We start from the raw sequence: 18,594 nt of genomic DNA on the forward strand, positions 1-18,594 counted from the left end.
TTTCCCCAATGCACTGAGAATGCACATAAAATAGCAAGTTATACTGACCAAAAATAAGTTATACTGACCTTCCTTCAGGAACTAAGTCAGAAGTCTGTAATGTATTGATCATGTTATCTCTGTTTCTAAAATTTCTAAGGCTACCTTGCAATTCAAGGCAATTGAGCATTCTTCTCAAGAGTGCAAAACTAATACCACTGATTCCTTTGTAACAAGTAGACAAGAGTCTAAGTTTCAAAGGCAGTATGGACAAAAAACTTTCACCTTCCATTTTGATTGAGTGCATTATGTGTTTTATACATCAGAAGCTGCATCCCATCTGAACCAAACCTTTTCCATTCTATTACAATGCATTATAAACAAGGAATTAGCAAATATAATTACAAAATATTTTAACTCTTTTCTATGCTTTTCCACCCCAAAAGCGATTTTCTTTTATACCTCAGGAATTAAGCCATCAGCTGACAGTTCCTTGGAATTGCTCCTGCACAAGCAACAGTTTCAACAGCAGACAAACCAACAGAGCACGCTCTGTGTACAAAGTGCAAAGTACAAAAGCCATTCACCTCCCTAGGCAGTTTACATTTGCCACAGTGTTTGTTGTACTTCCTATGCCAAATACAAGAAATACAGCAGTAAAAATCATATACAGAGGTGTGGGAAATGTTGATTTATTTTATGCTTATTAAAGATCATGCCAGAGTCATGGTTGCTGATATTTAACTTTATTTTAACTACATATTTCTGCCGGATTTTGCTGATTCAAACTCAGGCAAAAATATATTTAAATTTTCCTACTGTTTGGGCCAAGATACCAAAGGAAAAGAAAATGAAACGTCAGCTGGGTTTGTTTGGCCCAAGCTATTCTGTATAGTTCTCTGACAGCTTCTGTGCTATTTGTTTTATCTTGTTAAATGAATAGCTATGTATCTGTAAAGTTATTTTGTCCTACAAACTTTTACAGTTTTAGATTCAATCCTGTAAAAACCGAGCACATGCAAATGGTCACAGGAGCTGGGTTTAATATATTCAAACTTCTTTGCCATAGAGAAAGAGGGAGCGCAGTGTCTAAGCCTGCTTTTTTAATTTCAGGAAGAATAATGCCACTCAGGTGTATAAGAAACTTTTACCACACAGTTATATGTTGGACTTAGCTGTTCCGGCACCCTCAGGACCTGATTGGTCCTGACGGAGAAAGTTTGCTGGAGCAAGGGTGGTCAGCCCATGGGCTCTCCTAGGGCTCGGGTCCTGACCACCAGCCCAGCAGAACACTGCACCTGACTGCCGGGGGGGGCTCTACCCCTGGCTCCCACCCCATTCCAACCAGCAGGGCTCCTTTTCCCCCATCTGACAACTTCTCCATGCCCCTGACTAGTCGGGGCTTCCCTGGCCAGCGGCAACTCCACACTCATGGCCAGCAGGGGCTCTTTGTCCCCAGCCAGCAGTGGCTCTGCGTCCCTGGTAGGCAAGAGTTCCGCTCTCAGCTGCCAGGGCTGCCCACCTGGCCCTGCTCTGGTTGCTGGCCACTGGCTGGGCTCCCTGCCAGCAGGCCACAGGCCCTCTAGGCTACCTGCCAGCTGAGCTCCCAGCCGCTGGCAACCTCTGTTGCTGGGGCTCTCTGGCCCAGCAAAATCCATGGTCCGATGTCAGCAAGCCGGAGAATCCTGGACCATGGATTTCAATCTGCACTACCATAAGTATATTTATACTTGTTTACTCTATGTAGCAAAAAGGAATTCCATTAGTAAGATACTTTAAATTACAAATGCTGCTTGTATTCTTGCTGCATTTTTCTTCTCATTTTTGAATACAGTATGCTGGCTGCAGTACTAGACTGTACAATTGTTTTATTCAGTTTATAGTTTACTGAGCATAAGTAACAGAGGTACAATGTGCATTTTCTAAATATAAACAGTGAAGGTTAAAAGTATCAATTTTCGTACTTAACCAGTCACTTAAATAGCTTTGGACAATTTTTTTCTCAATTTAAATTGCCTAGAGAAGCTTTAAATTTTAATTTTAAAATATTATTTACACTAAATAAGCTGATCTTATGAGACCTAACCAAAGCCCATAGAAATCCATGGGAATCTTCTACTGATGTCAGTGGTCTTTGATCAGGTCCCATGCAGATGTACCACAACAACTGTAACATAAAATTAAAAACTGGAGGGAGGAAGAGGAGAATCATTATAATTTTCATAAAGTTTATTTTTGGCTTCTGACTATCTTGATATTTTGCAGTGTCTTTTCCTGAAGTACCTCTCTTTTTATTATTGAATAAGTATGGTCTATATATATCCACGCACAAAATTAAGGTATCACCCATGTATGTCTATAAATATGACAACATATTTTCCCTCAAATAACTAAGAAAGAACTAAGTAGTAAGAACAACATTTGTTTTTTTCAAGACAAACAGAGAAATGGAGAAAGGAGGGAAAAAATTCCTAAAATCACTCAAACAAGTCCTGCTTTGGAGAAAGCAATACAGAGCATATTTAATATTTGTGAGTGTTGCATCTACTACAGCCTGAATTCATTTTTTTCTGCTTCAGAAAATTAAGCAGACCATATTTTATAGAAAGACTACAATTTAAGTCTTTACTTTCAAAGCAGATTCATGTTTTACAGCATTTGATGTGGAAGGGAAATGTAAAAATACCTTCTATGCAAAAGATAAAGGTCACTCAGACATGAACAAATTTCAGTTAAGTTTCTTACCTGCTGCCATCAAATTGAATTTTGACATATAAAAATAGAGGATTATCAGGAAGGAGTAAAAGCTACCAGGATCACAAACCAAAATAAAGCTCTTAAAATACTGAAAGATAGCACTGACCCCTATCTAAGTTTAGCCAAAGTCATCATATGATAACTACAGCATACCACCTATAAGGAGATACACACAAGTTCTATTTCCATGAGGAAGTGAAGTAATGCTTTTACCTCCTGAGAGGCCAAGATTAGGAACAGCAGATGGCATTTACATAACTAAACTGCTTTGAAAATGCTCCTGAATTTACACTATCCCCATTCCCCATACACCCCCAAAAAAAGGTATGCCAAAACTGCAAAGTTTTGACAACGAAATTAATGGTGACATGCAGAAATTGCCCCCCTCCTAAAAAAGTAACCAAAGAGCATTTACATTGGCTCCATCATTCACCAGATCATGGCCACATTTTTAGCTTCCTCGTCCACAGACTGAGTGATGCATTCTGGGTATGCATCCGCCAGTGCCTGGCGACACCTTCTTTTGCTAGGCACTGTGGGAATGTGGAACAGAGAGCAGTGTATCTTGGGAATGTGAAAAACATCCCATCAGGCTCTGCTTTCTTTCCCAGCCCTCCGGGAGCTTTTGGCTCCCTTTTGAGCCATTTGTGAAACTTTCAGTCTTTGCTGTGCTCTCTAGCATCTGGTGTGAGAAATGGATCCTGCACTTCTCTTCTGTGCTGTGTTCAGTGTCATGAGGCCATCACACATTACAGCAGAGTTATTGTTGAAGTTACTGAGAGAGAAAGAAGAGTCACAGGAGGACAATACTGTGAGTGACATGGACAGCAGCAACCTGACATTGCATTTGGCTGTCAGAGCACCTGTGCAGGGCTGGGGAGATCAGAACTAAGGGTGGGATGACATTGTCATGCAGGTGTGGGATGAAGACTAGTGGCTACAGAATTTCAGGATGTGTAAAGCAACCTCCTGGAGCTGTGTGCTGAACTGGCCCCTGAACTGCGGCACAAGGACACCTGAATGAGAACTGCCCTCTCAGTGGAGAAGCATGTGGCAATCACTGTGTGGAAACTGGCAGCTCCCAATTGCTACGGGTCTGCTGCAAATCAGTTTGGGGTGGGGAAGTCTACATCTTGCGCTTCTGCAAGTGTCATATTTTGCTGTGGAATGAGAAATGTGGATGACATAGTGGCTGGCTTTGCAGAGATGGGCTGTTTTTAAACTGTGGTGGGTTCATCAATGGCCCATATATTCCAATTGTAATGCCCGCCCACTTTGCCACAGAGGACATCAACATGAAGGGATAGCGGCGGCCCGTGACTATAGGCCAACTCAGCCGTCGCCTACGGTGCCACCTTCAATGGGGCACCTAGAGCACCGATGATGACATCACGGGGCGCCTGGGGCGCCCAATGATGATGTCACTTCACTGACGGCCGTGCAGGCAGGGGCGCCGATTGCACGTTCTGCCTGGGATGCCAGCTGCTGCTGCCCGCCTCGGGCCGTTCCTGGAACAGATACTACTTAATGGTGCTTCAAGCACTTGTGGATGGATCATCGTGGGCATTTCACAGACATAAATATGGGGCGGTCTGGAAAGGTGCATGACACAGGCATCTTCAGGAAGACGGACCTGTACAGAAAGCTGCAGGTGGGAGCTTTCATTCCAGTCCACAAGATTACAGTGGGAGATGTGGAAATGCCCAGAGTGGTTCTGGTGACCTAGCTTACTCCTGACAACCCTGGATCATTAAACTTTACACTGGGCACCTGGAGAGCAACAAGGAGCAGTTTGAAAGCACGCTGAGCCGGTGCTCATGGTAGCGGAATGTGCCCTTGGTAGACTGAAAAGAAGATGGAGATGTCTCTATGGCAGGCAAGACCTTATGGAGGATCATATCCCCATGGTTATAGCCACATGCTGTTGTTTGCATAATGTGTGTGAAAATAAGGGTGAACTGTTTGCTTATGGGTGGAGCACCGAGGCACAATGTTTGAGCGCATAGTTTGAGCAGCCAGAAACTATGGCCATAGGGCAGCCATTAACATCAGGGAGACTTTGAGGAACCACTTTGGCAATGAGGGGCGCTGAAATGTCTCTCTTTTGGGGTTGCTTCTCTGCTGCATCCTATTCCTCATCCCAAGCAAAGCATTCCCATGAAAGAAAGGGATGGAACAGCCTGTACCAGGGGCCTGAGTGATTACCATGGGTTGTAGAACAGAAAATAAAGTCATTGTACTATTGCAAAAGTTTGCCTTTACTGATCACTGTGAATCATGGTCATCCTCCCACCTTTCTGTGACCTACTTCCCCCCGCCTGCACTTCCCAAGCCGAGTGACATACCCTACGTCTCTTCCCTTGCTTCCTGCTCAGTTGCTGCTGAGAATTGCCATTCGCTTCGGATCTTGAGAAGAGTTCCTGGCTGCCTGCCACACTGGGTGACCCTGCTGTGATCCCCACATCTTCAGCCAGATCTACCATTTCACCCTCCAGGTTAAGTCCTCTTTCTGCTGACCCCTATATTTGGAAGTATCCACAGGATTATTGGCTGTGGAGATGGAGTTGCCTCCCAGGATTGTGCCCCACTTCTTATCAAAACAGCATGTCTTGAGCGCAGCATGGGAAGGATGGTTTGCCTCCCTCATCTCATGGTAGGACTGCCTCAGCTCCTTTATCTCTGCTCTGCATTGCGGTGTGTCCCAATCATACCTCGCTCACACAAGGATTGAGAAATGTGGCCATACATGTCCTGGTTCCTATAGGTCACTCGCGGCTGGGACTGCATAGACTCTTCTCCTCACACACTGATAAGATCCAAAAACTCTGTGGTGGTCCAAGGAGGAGAGCATTTGGAGCAATAGCCAGCCATTATCTTAGGCAGGGGTGGGCAATAATTTTTGTCTGGGGGTCCAAATCAGAGCTTGGGGGCAGAGGACCGCACAGAGCGTCCTCTGCCCTGCCCCCACCCTGCACTGAGCACGCGGCTCTTCGAAGTGCTGCTCATTCTTTGCAGGGCGGGAGTAGAGTGGAGGAAACTTCGTGCCTTCCTCCCATCCCCAGGCCAATCGGGGCTTGCAGGCAGGGAGCACATGACATCTCCTCCCACCCTGCCAGGAGCGTGTGGCACTTCAAAGTGCTAGGTGCACCTGGCAGGGCGGAGGAAACTTTGTGCACTTCTCCCGGCGTAAGGCTTAATATTTGTCTTCATGCCCATCAGTGTGAAAGAGCTATTTGCATATATTTGCATATAAATGTGCACTTACGTTGTGGCATGTGCTGTATCATTTGTGCCCCCCAGGGCTTCCAAAGTTGAGTAGCCCTGCTGTAGAGACTCAGGACTGCTGGTTTGATTCCAAGGTGTGGGAGGAGTGTTCTCTTGTCATTGCCCATCCCCCTTTATTCACACTCTTTCCCTACTTATGTACCCCTCAGCTCCTACTCTCCCATTTACATTCCCATCTCTTGCTCCTGCAACCCTTCTCCATAACCAATTCCTCTCACCTCTGCATTCAACTTCTGATGCATCTTTCTACCTCCTGACCACCTGACCACCAGCCAGGGCAGTACTTTCAGTTCCTGCCTCTGGCACCAGGAGGAGCAACTGCAGGGAAAGTCGTAGCCAGCCTCTAAAGCCCTGGACTGCATGCTAAGTACAGACACTGAAGTTTATACCTGTAATTTTCAGAGGCTCGTAACTGGGTCAAATTTGAATAAGATTGATATCCTCTTTTCATGGCTTTCATGGGAAGCCACATCACTGACACCAGGAGGACCCCTGTACCAAATATAAGGGCCCTTCTACAAAACATGAAGGTACTACAGTTTCTCAAACTTCTTATTTTTTAAAACAAATACGGGCAAGTTTTGTTCTGAACTATTTTACCTAAAACCGTCTAGAAAAATTTGGCTTGAAACCAATACACAGCATGGAAAAATTGAACCAGAATTTTTTAAGTTTGGCAGAATTATAGGCAACTAAAAATAGTGTTAGATCAGAAAATGCTGGGCAATTTCAACTACAGGCAGCACTATCAGCCTCTGCTGAATAGCAGATGAACTGAACCTTAGAAACAAGCAAGCTCCAGGAGATGAAATAGACAGAGTCAACTTGAAACCTGGCCAATTTCAAAACCTGAATTAAAAAGTAATTTTTGATATTACGTCTACCTTTGATTTCTATCATTTCACAACTATTTTTCCCCAAAAAATATGCCCTCCACTATAGCTGTTAGGCACAAAAAAAGCAAGGGGCTGTCAAATGCACAGAATAAATTAACGGTGGGGGGACCCTATATTTTCCCCATTCATCTTTCAGTAACAGCCTTCTCAGGTATAGCATGCAACAAATAGTAAGTAAAAATTAAGAGAACTTTTTTCGCTGTTGCCAGGTGTGCTTTGCTGACATAAAGCATCTTTTTCTGGTTTTGAACACCATTATTAACGACTGGGTCTGAGCGCTTATTCAGCTGTTTCTTTTAAATTTCGTCAGTGGATATCAACTGGAAAAACAAAAAAGCCAATTGCAAATACCCACATACTGTTCTAACACACTTATCACTTACAGAAATATTGCGTAGAACATTAACAATAGGTGACTACCGGATGCATGAACACCCAAGTTTCCTGTGGATTAACAGTGAAAATGTGAAGGCCTGACTCAGACCATCTCATAAGCAACTACTTCAGGAAATTCACAATAAAGTCTAGTTCAGGTCAGTACAGTTGCTGTGCATATATTTCAGCTGGATCTGAGTTTTGGGGCAAATTATTTTCCTTACACAACATGGGCCTATTTCTCTGTAGCGAATTCCTAAAATGTTTTAAATGCTTAACTAATCTGTTACAAATAGTTTATCTCCTCTCCTCCCTTTCTACTAGAATACATAAGAAAGTTGTAGCCAAATGTTTTCAAAAGCATACTGCCCTCTAAATTCAGGTATCTTCTGGCCAGGGTGAAATCTTTAGATTTAACGGGGAAGCTCTTTAAATGATAAGACTGACTGAGCATAGTCTGGGTGTTTTGTTTTGCTTTGGTTTTTTTTTTAAGTTTTCTTACTGGTGAAGTTAAGCTATTTCAGTTTTCATAAACACTTTATTGGTATTTCCGAGGAAAGTTAAAGTTTAGTAAGATATTAAAAAACCAACTTCCTAGTGCTAAATAGCATACCTGATGGACTTAGTACAGAATTGGAAACACACAATCAGGGCCGGCCCGAGCCATTTAGGTGCCCCGGGCCCGGGCACACAGCGCTGCCCCCGGGTGCATGGCGCATGCGTAGGCCCACCCGTGGGGCGCAGGCCCGCCCCCCAGGGTGTACGGGCCCACCCCCAAGACGCTTGGCGCATGCGCTGCCCAGCCTGGCTACCGCTGCTGGCACGCACGCTGGGCCATGCAGGACCCCACGGCCGTGGGGGGAAGGGCGCTGCTGGCCGGCGCCACGGGGCCGGCACTGCGGGAGCCGGGTGCACGGCGCCTGATGGCAACTACAAGGGACACCACACACCCCTTACAGTTGCCATTAGGCACCCCCCATCGGTTGGCGCCCTGGGCAGCTGCCCGGCTCGCCCACCCCTCAGTCCAGCCCTGGTTCTAATCCAAGCTCAGATGTGTCTCATTTTGTGGTCTTGGACACATTATTTAGGCCAGCTTTTTCCAAGAAGTGTCCATTAATTTTAGGTATTCAACTGGGGACACCTAGGATTGATTTTCAGGGGTGCCAAGCAACTCCTCACATATTATAGCTGCTCATCTCTTCTGGGTCAATCTTTAAAAAACCAGTATCTTTCAAGCAGCATTTAAAGTACAACAAGTAGATGTTTAAGGCAGCGTAGGAACTAGCTTTCTTTTTGGACAGAAAGCTTACTTACTGTTATAAACTGAATATTTTACAAGCCATACACGGAATGCTTGACAAGCCTCACATTCCAACAATGTGACTATCACATCAAGGAAACTCACATGCTCCTTCCAGTTAAAAGTTTCAGTTCCACATACAACTGGTGTCTGATCAGTCTTGCCAAATGAATTTCTGGATGTGACGCAGTGAAAAGCAAACAGAACTGTTTTTGGGGGAAAAAAAAAATCGAACCACTTTTCTATAGACTCCATTATCTAAAAATATGTCTTAATGAGCCAAAACTGCAGCAAATTTAGTTTATTTTTGCAAGGATTAGAATATAGCCACTGTTACTATCCATAAGCTGCCCCCTCTCTTGGTCATAATAAAATTATTTTGAATTAAATTAGAGAACAAACAGTGCATTGGTTACACAAGTTATGTAAACTAATTATTATCCAATACCCTAAATACCTTGTATTACAGTGATTACATTTTTTCATTTATCTTTGGTGGAGTATGTTTTCACTGAAACTTTTGACCCTGAAAAGAGCATATTGTAGCTCTGCATTTGGGTTCATAAATGTTATGATCTGAGACAAACTGCAGTGCTTTCAATTTAAAAACAAAAAATTGTAGAGAAAGTTATTTCCCAAAGCAAATATTTTTCTGTAGTGTTTGCAACCCAGATATCGCAGACTGTGCTAGTGGATGAGAACCTCGCGGTGAAATGAAACAGAAACTGATTATAAGCAAAAGGAAAACTGAATTGTCTATTTTCATTATCCAGTCAGAGAAAAAACAGAAAGTAAAAGTAAACTACATAATTAGTGAAGGTGAACAGACTCTAAAATTCTGTCAAGAAATATGAACTCCAGGGGTGTATTTATAATATAATGAAAAACACCACAAGATGTTTCAGCGTGGGTGTGTGTTAGTAAATTTAGTACCTATGATGAATACTGTTGACTGATGGAGAATGGAGTTCTCTTAAATGTTGGCCTTTGCCCATTCCACCTCCTAATCTTAAACTTCTTCCCCTTTCCCTAGGCACCAAGAAACTACCCTTTCTCTACTCAGATCCCTCTTTTCTCTGAAGCCCATCAATAATAATCCATTTCAGAAGAAGTACATGAACATAAATAAATGTGTACCACTTTCAGTTTTTTAATCTTTGTCTGGTCAGGTGGTGCCTTGTGTCTAAACTACTTACCTGTCTAATTTAGAATTAGTTATTCAGGAAGATATTCAGAACAGGGTACACATCATGCTTTAACTGAGTAATCACAGTGATCAGAAATAATAATGTTTTGATTACAGCTGGTCAAGTTACACTGGAGAGCAGACTATGGCTACATTTAGACTACAGGCTTCTTGCGCAAGAAGTTTTTTTCAGAAGAGATCATCTGAAAAAACTTCTTGCGAAAGAGCGCGTCCACACTGCAAAAGCGCATCAAAAATATAATGCGCTTTTTCAAAAGATGGCATCCAGACTGCCTGGATGCTATCTTGCATGTAAGCAGTGATTGTTCTGGACACAATGGCCACGAGGGTACCCGTCCTTTTTCCTCTTCCCTTTTCTTCTGAAAAAACTCCCTATTTCCTGTCCACACATGCCTTTTTGCGAAAGAGCTTTCGCAAAAAAAGCTTCTTCCTCATAGAATGAGGAATACCAATTGCACAAAAAGCCCTCTGTTCTTTCGATTTACTGTCGAAAGAACGCGCTTGCAATGTAGACATAACTCAAGTTTTGTCAGAAAAATGGCTGTTTTTCCGACAAAACTCTGTAGCCTAGACATAGCCTATCAGACTAATGTGATAGTTTGGGGAATGTCAGCTTATGAATTCCATTCTATTTTATGAGCAGCATTTCGACGTGCAACCTTTGGTGACAACTGGAAACTCCATTTAGTAGCAGAAAGACTGTCTGCGAAGCTGAAACAATGCTTCTAGGAATAGAGAGACAGACTCTTAAGAACTATGAGCCGAGTAACTGATGGAGTTTGGAGCATGGAAAATACCAGTCAGAAGAGAGGTGTCAAATCCTGCTTTCAAAAGTGAGATGCTCTCTAAGCAAGGGAGCTAGTCCATCATCAGAAGCGAGCTAGAAGAGTGGGGATGAGAAATGCTTCACTTGTCTGGCTTAAGCTAAGCCTCTGGCTCATATATATGTGTTATTTGTCATCAAAATCATACTGTGTTATTTCTGCAACCTGATGAGGTAACAAACTTTATATACAGGCAAATGAACAGAAAATAGCATTTCCTGTATATATTTGTGAATGAATCATCAGTTATAATAAAATTCATGATTCTCAGTGAAGAAATCAGCAAACATCGGAATATTTATGAATAATGAGGAACCCCACAAATAATAAACTTGCCGGATTTTATTCCGTGAAAATAGGACTATTTCTGTATATTTAACTGGCTCTAAGATAAAAATCAATGTAACGATTTAAAGTGTATAGAGAATAATTGCTGTACATTTTGAATTATCTATGTACTTAACCTATGCTCTATACAGGTAAACAACCACTACCTGGTAAAATACAAGCACCAGAGTTGGACACTTGTAATTAAATCCAGCTTTATTTCCACAAGACTGCTTTTGCACCTCCACCGAATACTCTAAAAGATGGTGTGTTTAAAAATTAAAATCTTTAATTAAATATATCGTATTGGCTGTATTATTAGCTAGCCCTTGTTTTGAAGATACTGTTGTGTTAGAGAATGTGACGTGCAAAACTTATTTATTTTTTGATGGTTGCCTGGCACAATTATTATTATTGCCTGTTTTTCTAGAAGTGTTTAGAGGTGCTGAATAGATTCTGCAGCTGCTTTAGGTTAAAAGACACCTGAATTCTAATAGCCTGAATGCAGTCTGAAATAGTTAACATAGCTTTCCATTATCAGTTCTGCTCTGTATCACTAACTTGACATTTGAGTAAGTCATGTCTAATAAAACATTTGACAATAATTAAAAAGACTTACGGTATGTGGTACTAGTAAGCAACTACTACAAAATAATCAGTGAAATTAAGCTTAAAGTACTTTAAGCAAAATTTATTTTTCACTTGGGAGATTGTTTTTTTTTTAACTACAGCTACTAAATGATTGAGTAATTAGGCACAAATTTGTTACACCTGCCAGTTATTTGTTTTTTCAACTTGAAACAAAACATGAAAGTAGTTATACAGTTTGCTGCCCTGGGTTTTATGAAAAGGAATCTCTTCTCATTCTCTCCTTCAGTGTACAAGCCCCAACATGTAGGAACTACTTAGGCTGCACCCATACAACCACCCCACCATGCTCTGGGATTAAGAACCAGAGAGCATGGACATTTGTTATCTCACTGCTTGCACACATGCAGTAGATTCATGTCCATACAATTTGAGAAAAGACATCCGACTCCCCTCTGTTCACACTGCCTATTCAAATCCTTACCACATAAAACCACCACCACTATGAATTTAAATAGAAAGGATATTGGTGAGAAACAAAGTTAAATCCTGTTCCCATGGCAAAACGATTGATATCAACAGGACCAGGTTTTCAACTAATCTGCAACTGATGCATTATGATCTGATGTCCCTGAATGGCAGGAATTGATCTGTCTCTATATATTGTCACTTTCCCCATCTTTCAACTCCCAGGGCATGTCTACAAAGGAGGGCTAAAGCCGAAATATGCTACGCAACTTCAGCTACGTCAATTGTGTAGCTTCAGTCAAAATAGCTTATTTTGGCTTTTGGCTCTGTCCACTCTTCCTCTGTCTTCCCTTACTCCTTGTAAAATGAGAGTTACAGGAGTCAGAGTAAGAAGTCCTCCATCTTACCATTACTTTGACATTATGTCAAAATAACTGCTTGTAGTATAGATGTAGGCTATGTTATTTCGGAATAATGTCAGTTATTTCAAAATAACACTGATGTGTAGACATACCCCCAGGCAATTACGTCAGTGATCACAGAGAACCCAAAGCACTTCACACTGAAATAAACACACTGGCCCTGAAACAAGTGTACTATACTTCCCACCACTGACTAATGGAAGACCAGGGAATGGCATGTACAAGGTACTGCTGCTAGAAAGGGAAGCTGGGTCCAATTCTGCTGGAAACCAACCTGAGTTTAAATTTAAAGAGACTCTAGAGGTAATGGGATTTCATCAGTGAAATCAAAACTTTCTGAAGTGACTGACAATTTCATTTTGAAAATAACTGGAAAAAAGTTTTGCAAATACCAAAATGTTCAGGTCAGTATTCTCGGAATGAAGTTTCAATTTTTCATTTTGAAAACACGTTGCCTCTCAAGTTTATATAAACAAATCAAAAAGTGTCAAAATGATTTGGACTAACCTAAAGTGAATTTTGTTTTTCAAATAATTTTGACATGGTCTTTTCACTTCAACTGAAAGCACACACACACACACACACAAAATCTCAGTTTTTCATTGGACAGAAAATCCATTTTTGAGTTAGCTCTAATAGTGTATAGTGTTGCGTAAAGAACAGAAGTTCTGTTTCATACGGGATTTAGAGACTGAAATGTTTTTTCCCCACATCAGAATGAAACCTCACAATTGCAAAATTCTCCACAAAAGAAAATTCAAAGTAGTTTTCACTGTTGATCAAATGAAATATTGCATTTTGACAAACTCAAACCATTCAATTTCAATTTCCACTTTGTTTTATAATTAATCCAATTTTAAAAAGTGGGACACGGTAGTTTCAACAAAAAATTGAAACAGTTCATTCATCAAATTTTAAGTAGACATCCATTAGTAATGTTTTTCACCATAATCCGTGATTTACGCACACATTTTTTTAGGCCTTTTAACATTTGTCAATATTCTCTCAGTAGACGCCACAAGAAGGATAGTGTTTTAGGGGCAGTGCTGATATCTGTAGATCTGCAAAGAGTTAGTATGTGCTATGTATACCAGCATTTAGGTATCAAAAAGGCATTAAAAGGGCCACACTTCAAACCTACTATTATTACATGGGATTTTATAAAAAGAAACTCGAACCATTTGCAATATTGAGGCACAGCACCAATGCTTCTCAATCTTAAGAGCATCTATTTCTCTTTCTTGGGACTGTCACTCAGCAGAGAAGCTATGAAAAACTGAAATGAAGGTGGAGTAAAAACTAAAGATTTCTCCAAATATGCAGTGTTCAGCAATCAGATCCCATAATTACTTCTGAAATAACTGTGGGATGAATACTATACATTCTCATTGTGTAGCTTTTCATAAAATTTGTCCATACTGCCATCTAGTGAACAAAGTTGCTTTTTAGAACAGAGAAGGAACTATAAGCCACTTCATGATAGATAAGGAAAATAGGAAGCTTGGACAGCATTAGCAACCTCTCCTAATGCATGCATCCTGCAGACACTACAATATTCTAAATATAGCTTTGATCAAGGCTAGCAGAGGAGAAAAGGTTAAAAGAAAAAATGTCCCCCCCCCCGCTAAGTAAATTAAGTTGTAGGAGGAGGTATTTCTTAAGTTTTCATTTAATAAGCACCAATTAATTATACTGAAACCAAGGTGTGTGTGGGAATAGAATGAAACTCATCCAACAAGTGTCAGCCCACAGGGAAAATATGAACCTCACCCCAACGGGGCGGCAAACATTAAGACCAAGCTACCATTTATATCTCACAGCAATAATTATGCTAAGTCTGGAACCACATCACCTCTGTCTGTGACTGTTGTCAGAGAATAAATGGATAGGAATCAAGCTAATTATTGGATGGGAACTTTCCAACGAGATTCCAGGTGCAGAAAATGGTATTGATAATTCAGAACTGTGACAATGCTCCAGCATGGTTTGGTGCTAAGGAACACTGCACTACAGGAGATATTAAAAACAGACATTTGGATCACCTACCATCAATAGAGCTCTTTGTCCTGGTCACATTGCAACAAAGACCCCTGCAGTTTCAGCTGGATAAAGCGATCACCTTCCATCCTAAAACACTTGTGTGCTCTTGCTACATGTGTCTGCACTTCACTCGGCAGGCAACAGTGCCTCTGGTAAACTGAAGTCATCTCTATATAGTTTTTAATGGAATTTTAACTGTTAACTTTGGGCTCCTTATGGATAAAAGGCACATGCATATATGCCTACCTACCTTATGTAAAACTTTCACACGGGTTTAGAATTCTGCACTGAGATATCAGCATATGTATTATTAAACTAGTAATATATCAAGCATTTAGTAATTTTTTATTCTGCTTTTCAAATGGGTCATGAAAAAATGTGTAAAAGGAACTCTTGTGCCCCTGGATTTTTTGCTATAAAGGAAGCACCTCAAGTTTTGTGCTCACATGGCTCTTTTTTGTGTTGTTGAAGATCAGCAGGCTGTGAGTTGCCTGATTTAAAAAACAATGCTCCCTGGAAACACATTAAGTTTCTGCAGGAGTTTACTACATATGCAGGACTGGAGATGGAAAAAGCAGGAAACTAGAAATGTTCTCTGGTAATTTAGGTTCAGGATGGAGGTGTTTTGTTATTTAACTAGAAAGAGGCCATTTTAATCTATTTAAAAAAAAAGTTTTATGCTTTCCCTCCAAGAGACCAGAATGGGCCGCTTGGGGAGCTGCAAATTAGCAAAAAGGCCCTCAAGTTCTTTAAACTCCAAAATCTGAAAAATTCAAGCTTTAATGAACTTTCTAATCCTTGGAGTTTTGAAAGATGCAACAGCATGAACACATTTTCGTTACACTTTCTCAACGTGTGATTTGCCATACATCTATTTTCTGCATCACCTAAATTTGGTTGTACTTTAAAACAGAGAGAAGAGATGTATTCCAGTTTGATCCATGGGCAAATCCCTGTTTAGTGCTTGCTTTCAAGTGGAAGGGAAAAAAAAACAAAAAAGTTCTCTCCCCTCATGAAAGCAGAGCATTCACTTTGAAGGTGGACAGCAGGTTATAAAAGAAAATGGAAAATTAGCCCAGAATGTGGACACCTCTCCTCGTGACAAAGAGAGCTGGCAGCTTCGCATGCTCAAAAGCCAGCCATCGTTTGAATTTACTACTGCTTTTTCCTCAGCAACAGAACTGCTTTGACTGTATAGCTACTGACATCTCCCTGCCCAGCACATGGTATTGGAAAATGAGGATAGAGGGCACAATCCCAATGACATCAAGGTTCTTGAGTGTCCAGTGCTAGCCTCCAGAAAGGAGTCACTCCTCACAGTGTTCTGGGAGCTCAGATGATAATCTCTGACAAAGTCACAAGTGCTTTAATTTTATCTACAAACCCATCCTGTTGTACTTGAGTTCAGGCTAACTGGAGCCAGTCTGTGCTGCTACCCACTTGTTGAGAACTCACAGAAACAGATGGGCAGTACTTACTGTTGATTGATACAAAGGGGAGCTTTATCTGAAATTCTGTCTGGCCAAAAAGGTATTCTTAAAAGGTGACCTGTAAAGGAAGAGAGAGAGATGGAGCTTGTGCCTTGTTAGATCTTTTACATTTGTATAAAAAGATGACTAGATGTTTCCTCTCCTCCATTCCTCCCCCAGATTAGAAATGAAGGTCTCTTCTTCTCTGAAGGCCACTGCGATGATAGGAGAATTAGTGACAGAATACTCCAAGGCTGTGTCTAGACTGGCCAGTTTTTCCGGAAAATCAGCCGCTTTTCCGGAAAAACTTGCCAGCTGTCTTCACTGGCCACTTGAATTTCCGCAAAAGCACTGACTTCCTACTGTAAGAAATCAGTGCTTTTTGCGGAAATACTATGCTGCTCCTGTTTGGGCAAAAATGGCGATTGGGGCTTTTTTGCGCAAAAGCGCATCTAGATTGGCCACGGACGCTTTTCCGCAAAAAGTGCTTTTGCGGAAAAGCGTCCGTGCCAATCTAGACGCTCTGTTCCGAAAATGCTTTTAACGGAAAACTTTTCCGTTAAAAGCATTTCCAGAAAATCACGCCAGTCTAGACGTAGCCCAAGAGTTAAAAGACTGAAAGCTGAGCAACACAAAGAGGGAATTTTAGTTAGGCCGATTAGAACTCTGGGAGGTTCCCCCATCTTATTCCTCCAACCCCACATGCACACAAACTTACCCCAATGACTACTGAACATTTTGAAATAGAGATGCCATTGTTAAAGATGAACAGAAAAAGCTAGGGACATTTAAAGTGTACAAGCTCACAAACATTCACCCCCACCCCCCCCAAAAAAAATTTCAAACAAAACCTACTGGTGAAAACTTTCATAACTTCCAAAACTTCTTTGCCCAACTCCACAAAAAAGATCCTGTACCAAACCCAGGAAAGATTAAAATTATTCCTGGTGTTTAAACTTTCAAAAGCATGCAAACATCAATACAAACTTAAAGAAAATACTGAACATAAAAGCCACCACATTTTAGCTTTTATAGAAAAAGCTGTAAAAAAATGGCACAAAAAACCTAATTTATTTTTTAAATAACCATCATAGGTCACCTCAAAAAAAGTCTATAAAAAGGTTACACTGTGCATCACAATATTAGTGAAAAGTGTTTTTAAGCTGCCTGTGTTCCCTAAGTATGTTACTTTATCTGCATATGTTCAAATATGTGGTAAATTCCTCAAACTAGCGAGGAAGAAAGAGAGATGCCAAACCTTTATTCTAAAGGCCAGTCTGCTTGGGAAACCTTGTCAGAGTTAATCCTTGTTTAGTGTTGGCTAATTATTTGGCATTATATCTCAAATGATGGTACAAGCTACAGATTCCACCTCCCTATACACATGCCAAAACATACCCGAAGTAGCCAATTAAATATCAAAGTGTGGGAGGACTCAGTAAGCTTCTCTTCATATTCTGTGGGAGTGCCCCAGGACAGAACTTGTTTGGGGATAATGTGCTTATACAACTGAGTAAGGAATTTTTTGGGAAAGTGCCCAAATATCAAACCATACATCTACAAGAGCCTGAACAAATCGAGGAATAACAAAACTCTCAAGTAAACACGCTTTCTGCACTCCAGACTTGCTCCCATCCATTTGAAAAGGATGCATTTTCTAGCTAATGTGATGCTCACCTTAATTAACATTTATGTATATGCACAGCATGCCAGAGAAACAGTGTTCAGCAGGAAGGTCTCCTTTACAATTAGGAAACATATGATCATAGAATGCTAGAAGTGGAAGGGACCTTGATGTAGGGATAACATATTAATGTATTAAAAATGATTCCTCCAAATGGAAGTGACTCCCCATAATTTGTTCCCCACAACTTAAAGTGTTTAGATTTATTATTAATTCTTCTTCTTATTATTATTATTATTTGTTAAGATTGTTAAATGTTTAGATTTATTATTATTATTGTCCCTTTAGAATATAATGTATTAGGTAATGTAACTTAGAACTGTTAAAAATATAATCCTATGTAACCAGAAACAGCCCCCCCCCCCCTGTGCTCCAGGGCATGCTCAAGCTTGTGCAAGGGGCTGCTTGAAATTGACATTGCAGAGATACATTGTAACAATGCATTGTCAAGCCACTAACTCTGCTATGGGAGCCAAGCCCTGTAATTGACTAAGGCCATTGTTACTTAATTGAGGCCTGTTCTCTTTAAAACATTGTAACTTTATTCAGCACTCAGAGAATGTTTTAAGCAATACCACCCAGAAACTCTGATATATGTAAAGTTATTATTACCAGAAACTTTTTGTAACTACAACTCTGATATATGTAAAGTTATTATTATACAAAAACATTGTATGGGAAACATTAAGGAATGTATGTAAGAGAGAGAGAGTGCTTGGATGATGAGTGAATGGCTCTGAGAGGTGCCAGCCTGAGAATACAGCAACAAAGGGCTGAAGAAGGCGTCAGGTGCCAGTGCAACCAAAAGGTGTCAAGTGGAGAAACTGGAGGTCCACCCGATGAGATCACTGATGAGCACCTGGCAGCCACCCTGGAGACCTCAGCATGATGCAGCAATTTCATAGACTGGCATAGGAAGAAATTCCTATAAGAACTGGACTAAAAAACTATGGAACCAGAGTCCAAGGTTCTG

At 41.0% G+C, this 18,594-nt stretch overlaps 1 protein-coding gene and 1 long non-coding RNA gene across 6 annotated transcripts in view; one reads left to right on the plus strand and one right to left on the minus strand.

Annotated features, from left to right (window-relative positions):
* Positions 1-18,594, minus strand: part of KANK1 (KN motif and ankyrin repeat domains 1) — a 173,591-nt gene that overhangs the window by 87,376 nt on the left and 67,621 nt on the right. For 2 of the 5 annotated variants that reach the window (XM_006137862.3, XM_006137859.3), the window contains exon 3: positions 15,947-16,016. The exons of 2 other annotated variants lie outside the window; for them this stretch is intronic. The gene's annotated coding sequence lies outside the window, so the exon portion shown is untranslated. Of the gene's footprint in view, positions 1-2,724; positions 2,856-15,946; positions 16,017-18,594 lie in introns of those variants that run through there. One more of the 5 variants, XM_075931669.2, reaches the window with a different exon arrangement.
* On the plus strand, positions 1,535-11,445 carry LOC142829832 (uncharacterized). The gene is made up of 3 exons (XR_012904660.2): positions 1,535-1,697; positions 7,303-7,450; positions 10,443-11,445. It is a non-coding gene; the product is annotated as an uncharacterized LOC142829832 (long non-coding RNA).

The sequence above is a fragment of the Pelodiscus sinensis genome, chromosome 6 (assembly GCF_052426305.1).
Source record: "Pelodiscus sinensis isolate ZL-2025 chromosome 6, ASM5242630v1, whole genome shotgun sequence".
NCBI classification, from domain to species: Eukaryota; Metazoa; Chordata; order Testudines; family Trionychidae; genus Pelodiscus; species Pelodiscus sinensis.